We start from the raw sequence: 13,639 nt of genomic DNA, 5'->3' as shown, positions 1-13,639 counted from the left end.
GCTCAGAAGAAGAAAGTCCCGCACTCACCAAACCTCGCAGCCAAGAGTCCAGCGCAGTCGTTCCGCTGCAGGCAACCAGTCATCACACAGGGCTCGTTGCACTGCTCCCGGATCGTCGATGAGCTGCTCAGCATACAGTCAACTGCATCTCTTCGCTGCTGGCCTCCGTTGTCGCGATCTCACCGCTGGCAGACAGTTGTTTGAAGTCGGAGGCGATCTCACCGCTGCCAACCAGATGTTTCGGATCGCACCGCTGGTACGATCTGTTGGGAACTCGGCGCTGACGCCCGTGGTTGTACCTGGGTCGCAAGCCCCAAGGGTAGCGTTGGCCTGGCGGCCTGGGGTACAACTGGAAGCATCCGAAGGTCCCGGCAAAGCATGAGTCGACTGGTAACAACGAAACAACTTGTTTATTTTAACATCGCAAAGAGTTGGCGGTCAGGTTTGACCGAAGTAGAGAGACGGGAGAGCACTTCACTCAACAGAAGAAATCGGAGCCCTCCTTTTGGCGTCCGGGGCAGCTGTTTTTATACTCTCGCAGTTGAGGGCAAGAAGGAACCCCTCAAAAGACGAGCACGTGAATGTACAATGGGCTAATGGTGACGCACACTGTCGTAGCGCTGCCGTAGCACCATGTCGAGCACGATCTCGTAGCACCCTGTTGTAGCGATGCCGTAGCACCATGTCGAGCACGATCTCGTAGCACCCTGTTGTAGCGCTGCCGGTCGGGCACAATGACTGTAATGAGATGATAATCCCTGCTTTCGCATCGCCTGGTTCGGGCACAATGACTGGAATGGGAGGGTGATCCTTTGCGGTCGCATCGCCGCAGTCGCGCCTGGAAACACCTGCCGATGAGCGTTGCGGCGACGACGATCTGGCCAAAATGTCTGCCGCCCCGCCGCAGTCGCGCCGGCCAAACCACGTGTCGCAGGCGAAACGCAACAGCTAGCACAGCTACAAAAAGTGCGCCATCGCGCCGTACACAACCGGGCACATAGTGACGTATGTTGTCGCAACATTATGCGGTAGCAAGTAAATAAATAATACAAAAAGCGGCACAGGTGAGTCGACGGCACAGTGTTCTAAAGGTGGGTCACCACGTCAATGCCACACATGCAGCACAGAACATGACAGTGCAAGAGTCGCGTTTTCACCATGACGCGGAAGCTTCAACCTACATCGACAAAAATATGACAGTGTCGTCTGCTGTTGGCGATAGTTGCCGACTTCGAACAGTGTTGCTCTGCGCACTGCCGAATGTTTACCAGCTTTCAACAGACGTCGCGTCCCCAAACCGAAGTGCGGATGCAGGCGCATTCGAACCGCTAGAGCTAACTAATAAAAAATAACTAATAATACAGCAAACGTAATAATAATATCCAGGCACGATGCGAAATATTGCTGGTCGCCAGCACACGAGGCTGCCAACTCGCTGATGCATGTTGCCAGTTGCTGGTTACCTATTTGGACAACCAGAGGGCGCATGCGAACCGCACCGCATCATGCGGACTCAGCGTAAATGCAATTTTGTGACCGATCGCGACGACCGCCCGTTTTTCACGAACCGCATGCATGCGGTGCGGCGTGCGGCGATGGGCGGTTTGAGCGTAAATCGGCCCTTACGCTAGAGCCGCCCATCACCGCAAGCCGCACCGCACGCGTGCGGTCGCGTGAAAGATTGCACGTATCAAACACTTGTGCACAAATTTCGATTTGCAGTGTGTAAGGTATACACTGTGCACACAGTGTAAATGGTTAATGTGCACAAGTGCTGGACACATGCAATCTTTCGCGCGACCGCAAGCGTGCGGTGCGGCTTGCGGCGATGGGCGGCTCGAGCGTAAATCGGCACTGACAGTTTGACTGGACCTGTTCGCACACGCATATCTGCGCCCGGTTGAACCTTTCAGCCGCACCCCTAGTCGCAGAGACCCGTTCCGATTGGTTGTTAGGTGACGCCTCCATTTTCTCACCAGCCACAACGAGCCTTTGGAAGCTCTGCGTAATTGCCTGTTCTCTTGTCTTACGGGCTGCGGTGTGGCGACTTTTTGTATTCTTCGTTGAGCCGAATATTTGGCTGCGCTATTTAACCAATTTTTGCCATGCCAGGCGGTCGCCTAATGCGCCTCTGAATTTCCCGAGCATCGGGTTCCTGGCCTGCTGGACCGCACTGGCATTCTCCTCTCTTTTTGACGATTCCGGAAAGACACCCAAGTGCGGAGTCACGAGGGAGTTTTTCAGCGCCTCCTTCAACCTTTTGGGGCTGTTTAAACTGGTCTCGTCTCCGCGAGGAACGTCCTCCGGGAGAGTCACTCTTTCTACTTTCGCGACGTAATTGCTCTCTTCTTTCGTCGCGATTCCTTTCTTTAACAACCTTCAATAGGTCAAGAGCCTTCCGAATGTGTCAGTGCCAAATTAGCCTCTAATTCCTCTGCTATAGCCCTTGCCGCGGTATTCTCACTGACCCGGATGCCTCCTCACTAGCGCCTTTTCCACCGATTTCACTAACTATGTGCTGTGCTCCCTGAGTGTCTCTGTTACGAGGCATAATTTTGGCTTCGTTGCCGTGATTTATCTTCGCCGCGATCTGTTGAGCCTTGGAACGCGGGATAGTTTGGACCGTATGGTCACCAAAACTGAGGCCCTTATTGTTCATCATTTCCGAGTGATTTGAAAATAAGTAGGGATAGTGTTTCGACATATTTGGCGATACTGCTGCTTCAGTCAGCAGTAGTCCAAACGGCCATTCAATCTTCACGCTGGCTACGGGCAAGCAAGCACTATTCTTCTCGACTACCTACCGGATCCACGCATATTCTCCGGTGAAATCCCAAGGTTTCACAAACGCAGGGTGGACAATGGTCAATACCCGCCGTGGTTGCTCAGTGGCTATGGTGTTGGGCTGCTGAGCACGAGGTCGCGGGATCGAATCCCGGCCACGGCGGCCGCATTTCGATGGGGGCGAAATGCGAAAACACCCGTGTGCTTAGATTTAGGTGCACGTTAAAGAACCCCAGGTGGTCAAAATTTCCGGAGTCCTCCACTACGGCGTGCCTCATAATCAGAAAGGGGTTTTGGCACGTAAAACCCCAGATATTATTTATTATTACAATGTTCAATGTTGCAGCTTAATCCCTAAGTACTTTACACGGCATTCCATTGACTGCTAGGTCACGAAGGTAGGATTCTAAGAGGGCCAAGTTGTCATCGCCGCCTTTCCCGAAAGAAAAAAGAACAATTCTTGACTTCCGACAGCCGATCGCAACGTGTAACAGACGACCGGTTTTCTAGCCTGAAAAACTTTTTTCTTTTTTTCTTTCATATTTTACTGCGATGTTATTTTCTGAATTATCGTGCGGCACGTCTTTTGTCCCACCTCCAGCTTTTTCGTGGTGAATGGGGCGCGCGTTTTTCTCTTTGCTGAATTTAGTGAATGGCCTGACACGCGCATTCTCGGATTTGCGACGTGCGGCGAATTCATCTGCTTGCACAGCAGCACGTTCCAAGCCCTTTTCGCCCGACCTATCTTGAATCCACCGGCGTATCTCTTCGCTCAAGGACACATAGAACTGCTCCATGCAGATTAGCTTGTCGTGACAACCGAACGCGTCTTCCCCTTTTAGTCACTCAATTAAACTGGCTTTCAGCTTAGCTAGAAGTGAAATCTTGAAAAAGACTCGCCCAGTGTTCTAGCTGCTTCCCGAAAACGACGACGGAAAGCGTCCGCTGAGAGCCGATATTTCCTTAGCAACGCGGCTTTTACTTTCTAATAGTCATCAGCGTCGTCTCTCGTTAGCCTCGCAATTATTGCGGTTGCTTCGCCACGAAGAACGGTCAGAATCTGTTATGGCCAACTTTCTAGTACCAACGCGTTTTCCTCGCAGGTTCGTTGAAAAGTAACGGGAAACAAATACATCACATCGTTTACCTTGTACGACGGCATGCGATCCCTTATTTTTACTCCTGCTTCACCTGAGCATCTTTCGTTTATTGAGATGTTATTTGCCGATTTCATGGCAAGATCCCGCTGCACGTCTGACTCTTTAACTTTAGTTCGTCAGCTCCCTGTTCATCTCGTTCATTTCTCTCTGCAGCTTGATCAGCTCTCTGCTGCTCTCGTTTCTCTTTCTGCAGCTCTCTGCCTTTCTTCTGCAGCGTGTTGTTCAGCTTTGTCATCTCTCCGCCTTTCTCCTACAGCGTTTTGTTCAGCTTTTTGCTTTTCCTCTGCAGCTCTTTGCATTTTTTCTGCAGCGTTTTGTTCAGCCTTTCTGAGCTCGTTTCTTTATCTCTTCCCACCCTTTTGAAACTTCGTCCTCAAGAGCTCCGCATTTCTCGATCGCCTCAATAAGCTGCTGCTTTCTCTGACTTTTCCCTACCTCACTTTCCAGCTCTTCACAAATTAATAACAACTCTGGCTTTCTCCATTTGCTTAAATTCATGGTTAATCCAGAACGAGGACTTTCTTACTCTGCTGTGACTTGAGGAAGCTTTCAACAGGAGTCTGCACGTACAGAAACTAATTTGCAGTTTTAGAAAACACACGAGCTGACACTTGGCAAATTCTCAAAGAGGGTCAAGTGCTCACGAGTCTGCTGAAGCCAGGACGAAGGGCGGAGTATTTCATTGCTGCCAACCAGTTGATAAAATCTCGACTGGGTGAGGTGCGTCTTCACCGCAAGAATCAGGAAACAACGACGAAGCCGGGCATCGTGATGATGAAAAAAAGTAGAAGAGAGAGAGAGAGCAAATGGTAAAGGAAAGGTAGGGAGGTTGGCTACCCTACAGTGGGGAAAGGGAAAAGGCGACGGAAAGATTAAAATAAGAAGAGAAAGTCTACTGGGGATATCGTTCGGTCACTCAGTCCGGATCACATACGCTGACTCAATCCAGTAGCTTTTAAATATCGCAGCAGAGCTTTTGTGGCCTTTTGTAGCTGCGATATGCGAGGCCATGGTCCCAAGATCTTAAGATTGTATTCACTTCATTGGTACATGGTTGTGACTCTTATCGGAGTCTCGAGCGGTTCTGATTATCGCGGAGGCCAGGATGGCCTTAAACAACCCCTTGCGTTCTTGTGGTCGTTGAGGTCTTCTTGGGGAGCCTGTGGAAGTACTAGTTCCTTCGTCAGTTTCTGCCGTCGACGAGCTCCTGACCTTCGGATTTTCTTCTCTTCGTCCTTCCCTTTGTGTCTGCTCAGGGAATAAAAGGGGTGACGCTGTTTCGGAGAAGAGGGCTATTATGTCGACATGGGAACGTACGCACGAATGTCTCTCACACTTGACAGGTAGATCATAACAATATAAATCTGAAGCACGCACCTAAGTGTGCAAATAATTATGGTGTAAATGCTTTCTTAGCTGTCGACTTCGCTACTCGGACGCGACAAATGCTTACTGTGATTAACGCCTGTTTTAGAACTGTTACGCGAACACGATAAGCTGACGAGGACATATAATGCACGATGAGAACAAAACAGGTGTTTTGCCGGCGTCACTGTCTATACCGTATATATGTCGTTAGTCGCACCGTCATGCTCGTCAGTTCCGTTTCCCCAACGCTTACTTCTCGTTTCCTTCCTTCCATAACAAAAGAAGGTACACATTTATTCGAGCCTTTCTTGTCTTTTCGTTTTTCCTTCTTACGCGATTTCTCTTTCTTAACTGCACGGCCGTGGTGCAGTGTTTACGACTAGCCATTGCGGAGAATCGCCGCACACTTCTGGAAAAAAAAAAAAGAAGAAAAAAACGTTTTGGTTATGTGCACGGATTCACTGCTAAACTCCTGTTCCATCGTCTAATGCTGCTGATGCATGGCGTGAAGACCGACAAATTGTGTTTTTTTTATGTACGGAAATCTGCATAACACGTCATGGCGGCTAGTATTTCCAAATAAAGTTGCATAGATGTTGCAGTTATATGACCTTTACTGTCGGTACCTTTTAAGAGCGGACCTTACTGTTGGTACCTTTTAAGAGTTTATATCTGGTTAGGCTTTTCGTTAGAGCAAGACATGTAACGATGACATCTGACATTCCGAGGCCTTTATATAGCCTGCGTGTACCTAGAAGATTAGGTCCGCTTGCGATGAAAGTCAAATTCAAAGTGGTTCTGGCAATGAGCAGATCAGTGCACGAAAGCATTAACCACTTACAACTATTTTGCTTCTGCTGTTTATTCCTTAAACTTAAACTTGTTGGATTGGTTTTCGAGGACGGCTAATATGATGCAAGATAACGCCACTGGATTATCTTGCCCGAATGGTAGTGCAGATAAAGCGTGGAGATTCATTAGTTTTGATTAAGGAATGGTGCTGGTCTGACTGTATATAGAGTTTGGTGTCTAGTGACATCAGGCGGACTCCACCGCGATGAAATGTGCGATAAAGAATCCTTTCTCAAGGAGTCAATAGTCTGCTACCTCACCTGCGTGGTTCGACAAAGCGCTCTTATACACGCATCTATTAGTAACGCACAATCGCCAGGACAATACTTGCACCATCGCTGCTTGCGCTTCCATTCTAGACTTTGCGATTATGCAACAGCTTTCGCTGAGGAAATGCTTACCAAAGGCACAATCTATACAGGGGCTAATGAATCGAGGCAGCGAGCGCAGCTGTCGTGTGAATTATCTGCGCTGTGTGCGCATCGAGAACGTAAGGGAGTTACCGCCTATATCGACTGAAATTACCACTCCATTCGACGAGGCGCAATCAAGCTATTCAAGCTTGATTGCGCGTGAACGCTATTCAGAAGGCTATGCAGCCTTGACGCGAGCCTTCCTCGTATACCTGCCTTCAGAGAGGCAACTATAAACCTGTGGATGATTTCGTGCCCACGAGACAATCGTCGCGTAATCCTAACGGAAGGGCTGACCGGACACGGAATCGAATGAGTGTCGCGATTGCAATTCCTGCGCTATATACTTGGAATCTCTTGGCCTTGACGTTTACGGCTACTTCAATGACGGCCAAACGTGCAGTTTTTAATCATCCAATCCGCGGTCTTCGTTGCTTTGAACCTCCACTGTCTGTGCAAGCTCAAGCCCTGAGAGTATGTCTTGGCCTTCCCAGGTATAAATCCACGGCAGCAGCAATAGCCATTGCGCATGATTACCCCATCAATGCGTACATTTATGTAATGCACCCAACTTCCATTGAATCATCTCGCCTCCCTTCCTGCCGCTCGACCTCGTTCAGCGTTTAGCAGGATTATCGCCGCCAACCATGCAACTTTACCGTCGAACTCCACACTTGCAGCACTACCATCTCTACCGCTGTGGTGCCTGCATCTACTTCAGGCCCTTCTTGTCATTCCGGGCATCAAAAAGAAAACTGAGGTGTCACCTTCCGCCCTCAAAGAAACCGTGCTTTCACTCCTGCATGAGAAGCACAGATTAGTCATACACGTTTACACGGATGGTTCTGTGTCCTCCAAAAACTCAGCTGGAGAAGTGATATTTCCCGCCAAATCTGTCACCATCCAATTCAAGAAGTCTCACATTTCATTATCGATGGCTGCAGAACCCACAGCCATCTGTGCTGCTCTAGAATTTATTGGTCACAGATCATCACAGTCATGATCCATGTTTGCGACTCGAAGCCAGCTCTCCAGTGTCTGCTATCCCCTTGAAACCACGCGGACCTAACGTGCAATTAGTCACAGACATCATCTACCGGTGGATACCGGGTCACTGCGGAATTTCGGGAAATCAGTGTGGACGATGGCGCCCGTATTATACCAATACCACTGTTGAGAACATAAGCAGCCCCAAGGCTTCGCTCCCTCACACGGGAGCCTTATAAGGCTCCCGTGTGAGGGAGCGAAGCCTTGGGGCTGCTTATGTTCTCAACAGTGGATCCATTCTTTCGAGACGTGCGTTGGTGAATTCACTGGTGTTCCACAGAGTCTGCGTATACGCAGACTCTGTGGAACACCAGTGAATTCACCAACGCACGTCTCGAAAGAAAGGATCCACGTCTGCAGCTCCGTTTTCCACCAGGGTTACCACAAGCGGAAGCAACGCTTGTGTGCCTCCTGTGGCTCGGCGTGCCATTCACGAACGCATATTCCTTCCGCATCGGAATAGATAGCCTTGCTTGCGACAACTGTGGTTGCGATGAGACAATCAAGCACTTCCTCTGTGAATGTCCCCGCTACAATGGGACAAGAAAAGTGCTCATCATCATCATCAGCCTGGTTACGCCCACTGCAGGGCAAAGGCCTCTCCCATACTTCTCCAACAACCCCGGTCATGTACTAATTGTGGCCATGCCGTCCCTGCATACTTCTTAATCTCATCCGCCCACCTAACTTTCTGCCGCCCCCTGCTACGCTTCCCTTCCCTTGGGATCCAGTCCGTAACCCTTAATGACCATCGGTTATCTTCCCTCCTCATTACATGTCCTGCCCATGCCCATTTCTTTTTCTTGATTTCAACTAAGATGTCTAACTCGCGTTTGTTCCCTCACCCAATCTGCTCTTTTCTTATCCCTTAACGTTACACCTATCATTCTTCTTTCCATAGCTCGTTGTGTCGTCCTCAATTTGAGTAGAACCCTTTTCGTAAGCCTCCAGGTTTCCGCCCCGTAGGTGAGTACTGGTAAGACACAGCTATTATATACTTTTCTCTTGAGGGATAACGGCAACCTGCTGTTCATGATTTGGGAATGCCTGCCAAACGCACTCCAGCCCATTCTTATTCTTCTGATTATTTCCGTCTCATGATCCGGATCCGCCGTCACTACCTGCCCTAAGTAGATGTATTCCCTTACGACTTCCAGTGCCTCGCTGCCTATTGTAAATTGCTGTTCTCTCCCGAGACTGTTAAGCATTACTTTAGTTTTCTGCATATTAATTTTTAGACCCACTCTTCTGCTTTGCCTCTCCAGGTCAGTGAGCATGCATTGCAATTGGTCCCATGAGTTACTAAGCAAGGCAATATCATCAGCGAATCGCAAGTTACTAAGGTATTCTCCATTAACTTTTATCCCCAATTCTTCCCAATCCAGGTCTCTGAATACCTCCTGTAAACACGCTGTGAATAGCATTGGAGATATCGTATCTCCCTGCCTGACGCCTTTCTTTATTGGGATTTTGTTGCTTGCTTTATGGAGGACTACGGTGGCTGTGGAGCCGCTATAGATGTCTTTCAGTATTTTTACATATGGCTCATCTACACCCTGATTCCGTAATGACTCCATGACTGCTGAGGTTTCGACTGAATCAAACGCTTTCTCGTAATCAATGAAAGCTATATATAACGGTTGCTTATGTTCTGCACATTTCTCTATCACTTGATTGATAGTGTGAATATGGTCTCAAGTGCTCAAAAGTGCTCAAGACCACGCTAAAGAAACTGGACGGTCGCCCCTTTACTGAGGGAAAGGTTCTAGGACACTGGTCCACACGGGTTTCGGCACTCAAGGCTTTAAGTGCTCTGCTCAGGTTCTTAAGGGCATGTGAATCGTGCGGCGGCATACTTTGAAAGTTGTAGCGCGTAGCACTGCGTTCTTGTGTGAATTTTTCTCACTTTAATTTTATAATTTGTTTCTTCTTTCACCTTTTGTTCCCTTTACCCATTTCCCAGCACAGCGTAGCCAGCCGGTACTTACACTGGCTAACGTCCCTGTCTTTCCTTCCTTCCTTCCTTCCTTCCTTCCTTCCTCTCTCTCTCTCTCTCTCTTGAAATAGACAATCGAACGACATGTCTTCTGATCGGGAAGCAAATGCGCATTAACGTAGGGAACTAGAAACAGAACGTCGACAAAAGTGGTCCCATCAAAGGGGTGGACGCGTCCTGGCTTCCACGCGGGGTGAACAAGGCTTCCGCGTGGAAACGTGTGAACCCCTTCATTACTTTGCCCGCGCACTGAACGGCCACGTTCGTTATTTTCATATTTGCCTTCCGAGAAACGTGCACACGCGCGCGAAAGTTTGCACGCACTTAATTAGGTTAAGTCGTAGGCCTGCAGACGAGAACCCACAGCACTTTTCACTTCTGTCCTGTTCTTGCCGGCATTATTAGGCGCGCTCTCCGATGATGTATAAGTGTTGTACGAAAAAAAAAGAAGAAAGCAAAATTAGCAAGCAGATAAAGAAAGTATATTTCCTCTATAGGTCGATAACCGAGCTTGCGCGGTCAAGCGCTGAGTGATCGCATCGTCGGGTGTGACGGGAAAAGCCCGCACCAGCGCAGGGCAGTATATACGCGACTTTAGTCGGGACAGAGTAAAAAAAGAAAATGTATTCAGTAGGTGGCGGCACAGCTGAACGAGGAGAGAAAATACGCCGTGGTCGTCGTTATTTCAAGTTGTGTTTAACTTTTTTTTTTTATGTAAGTTCGCGTGTCGCCTACGTGCGACTGCAAATAAATGTAAGCAGACCATGGCAGCAGCACATTTTTTTCTCCTGCGTGGCCGTTCGGACTGAAATTGGGTCGAACACGCGCACCGTGCCGCCCAATCTCGTATATATATATATATATATATATATATATATATATATATATAGTGAAATTGCGGTATCCATGGTCTCGACAATCTCGAATCACGGCTCTTTGCCCGAGATTACGTGCACGCTTTCCTGGGGCAGGCAGACACATGTCGTGTTGACATTGACAGAGCTGACCAACCGCGTTTCGAGGGGATGACATTCAGACGTTTGAAGCCAGCTAGAGAGCTTATACCAGAATGCACTTTCGGTTGCACTACCGGGTGTTCAAAATTAAGCTTTATGGTCTTTTTAAAATTAGGCACTGGGAGGAGGCACGCGACACAAAGTGAGATGATAATTATCGCTGTATAACTAAAATTGAATAATTAACTTTGTATTAACTGCAGAAAGTGCGTATGTTTGTATTAAAACGTTGGAGGCAGTCGTCTTTCTAAGCAGTTTCACTTGGAAGAATTCTAGCATTTCCGTGCTCCGAGATATACCCGGCTCCAAATTTTAATTGTCGTTCGCATGATTATGCATGCAAGGCAGTGAGGATAGGCGCAAAGCTCCTCCCTGATGTGACGCGGCTATTGCGTGCGGCGCTTAGTCCGGCAACGGGGCACAGGCATAGGCAAAAATGATAACTGTTCCCCCTTCCCCTCTCGGCTGCGGCGAAATCAAGATATGAAGATATGACAGCGCGGCGCGCCGTGCAGTTTTTGCTCTTGATTTCAATAAATCTTACAGTATACTTGCAAATCAGCAGTCACTCTATTTGCGTAGGCCAGGCAAGGACCATGCCCGCTCGTCCAGCCACCATTACGCACGCGCACTGCCGTCCGGCTTCGTCGTTCGCGCCATTATTTCGGCACGGCAGCTGCCGCCATCGTTACATGCAGGCTGCGCAGTCGCGTGTTAGGACAACGGTTCTGGGTTCTTCGATTTTTTATTTCCTTAACTGAGCGGAGAAGTGGGAGAGTTGTCATCTTTGCCAACGCATCCGCCCCGTTGTCAGACCAAACGCCGCTTGCGACAGCCGCGTCACATCAGGGAGGAGCTTTGCGCCGATCCTCACTCTCTTGCATGCGTAACCATGCGCACCACAATTAAAATTTGGAACCGAATACCCCGGAGCGCAGACATGCTAGAAGAATTTCCTGCCTTTCCTGTCCTTGCTGTCTCTCTCTCTTCCAACTGATACTGTGTAGAAACACGACTGCCTCTAACTTTTCAATACAAGCGTACCCACTTACTACAGTCAATAAGCAGTTAAGTATTCCATTTTAGTTAATTGGGCTGGTAACAGCGATAATCATCACTTTACTTTGTGTCACCCTGGCCACATAACTTATTTGCACAGGTGGCCTTCGCATGCCTTCTCCCACTGCCTAAATTTAAGAAAACCATAGAGCGTAATTTTGAACACCCTGTATAGTGTGCTGCCTGCCGCAGATTAACCGCACAAAACAACCGGAAATTGATTCGGGGAGGGTTTTTTTTTCTTTACGTTTCCCATCAACTAGTATGTCGGCTCGTCGCTGGGCTACACGCGTTGTCTCTCGTTTTATAAGACGCCAGTACTAATAAGCTGGATAAGCTGAGCAACGCCGCCGGCCATCTCTGCCTCGCGACATCAGTTTGCGCAATCATGGAACGCCAGAAGTTAATTGGATGTGCCTCCCGCTTCGTGGCTGGGCGACAGCATGTGTCAACATCGGTCTATCTTTCTTATATACGTCTTTGTCCCCTGTACGCGTGCAGTGTGGACTATTGAGGTGGAAAAGTGACGGTGAAGTCAACTATCCTCTGTGCTGTTTTGTACTACTACTACTACTACTACTACTACTGCTGCTGCCATCATCATCATCATCATCACCACCACCACCACCACCACCACCACCACCATTATTATTATTATTATTATTATTATTATTATTATTATTATTATTATTATTATTATTATTCGTGGAACTATTGCTGTCCTTGAGATTCGGGGTCAAGAATGGACGTTGTATGACAAATACGGTATCTATATAGCCGATTAAATAGCGCCTAGGTGGCTTGGCCGCCTAACGTATACAAGATGATAACGTAGACGTAGTATGGCGGTGACACGATGCGATGAGAAAAGCCGAACGAAGGATGGCAGCTAGGAGACCGCCGAGAAGCCTTCGACCGCCGAGATGCATCGGGTGGACATAAGACGAAACAGAGAGAACAAGGTCGCCGAAGACAGCGAATTATTCTAAGATACGGCACAGTATATAAAAAAGGAGATTCGACAGTGTATTGTAATTTTTTTTTTTTTTGCGCTGACCAACTCAGACCCGCAGTAGCAGTGGCGGCTGATCCAGCAGGCACGCATAGTCCTGAACTAAATGTCCTGAACCAAGGGCTCCACTCTACCCTAACCTAATGCGAATAACTGTTTCTCTCTCTCAGAACTGCCTCCTCAAGACATTCTTAAAAAAAAAAGAAGACGAGAGAGAGAACACGCGGCGCTTACAAGAACGTATGCGAGCAGGACTAATGCAATGAGCAGGACTAATGCAAGAAGAGTTAATGCATTTTGGTCTGCATGGGTGGGAATCGATCCCGGCCCTCCGGTGTGCGAGGCGAACGCGCTTCCCCGACGCTGCGGCTGCTCCACAGTTCTGTCTGACTAAAGGTGTGGCCCAGCACATGCGTCATTGGGCACGTGACGGCGCAGCCAATGGGCAGGGCAGTAGGTGGCGCCACGTCACGGGTGTATCAGACGAGTGCGCTGCTTCCTGCTCGTCACTCGCACTGCCGATTTTATCGGTGCTGTACCTACTGCGACGGACTCTGAAGCGTCTGGAAGCTCACAAAGCAGTGACCAAGGTGCGCGCAAACACACACACACCGAATCAGCAGAAACAACGCATGTCGAAGACATCAATCGAGAACACTTCCCCAAAGGGACTATGTATAATGATTTCGCATTCCCGCACGTAAGCAGTTTCAAGTGTGTCTGCCTATACGTTTCTTTTGTTGTTGTTGTACAATCCTAGTTTTTTTCCTGCGGCACTTCTATTCGTTGTCAACACGAGATTGCACATCAGCGGCACGCGTCATTTCGCGACGCGACCCGGGTTGGGCGACGAGCGGCGGTTCAATTTTCCTCCGAGAGAGCGCATACACCCCCGACGGCTGACAGCTTGCGCAACGCCGTCGCCGCCGGTG

At 48.7% G+C, this 13,639-nt stretch overlaps 1 long non-coding RNA gene across 1 annotated transcript in view; it reads right to left on the bottom strand.

Moving 5' to 3' along the window:
- The window catches only part of LOC142572186 (uncharacterized), a 222,522-nt gene that overhangs the window by 105,293 nt on the left and 103,590 nt on the right, over positions 1-13,639 (bottom strand). The gene's annotated exons all lie outside the window — the stretch shown is intronic.

The sequence above is a fragment of the Dermacentor variabilis genome, chromosome 2 (genome assembly GCF_050947875.1).
Source record: "Dermacentor variabilis isolate Ectoservices chromosome 2, ASM5094787v1, whole genome shotgun sequence".
Lineage (NCBI taxonomy): Eukaryota > Metazoa > Arthropoda > Arachnida > Ixodida > Ixodidae > Dermacentor > Dermacentor variabilis.
Note: the sequence above shows the minus strand (reverse complement) of the source record. Positions and strands in the feature narration are given on the sequence as shown.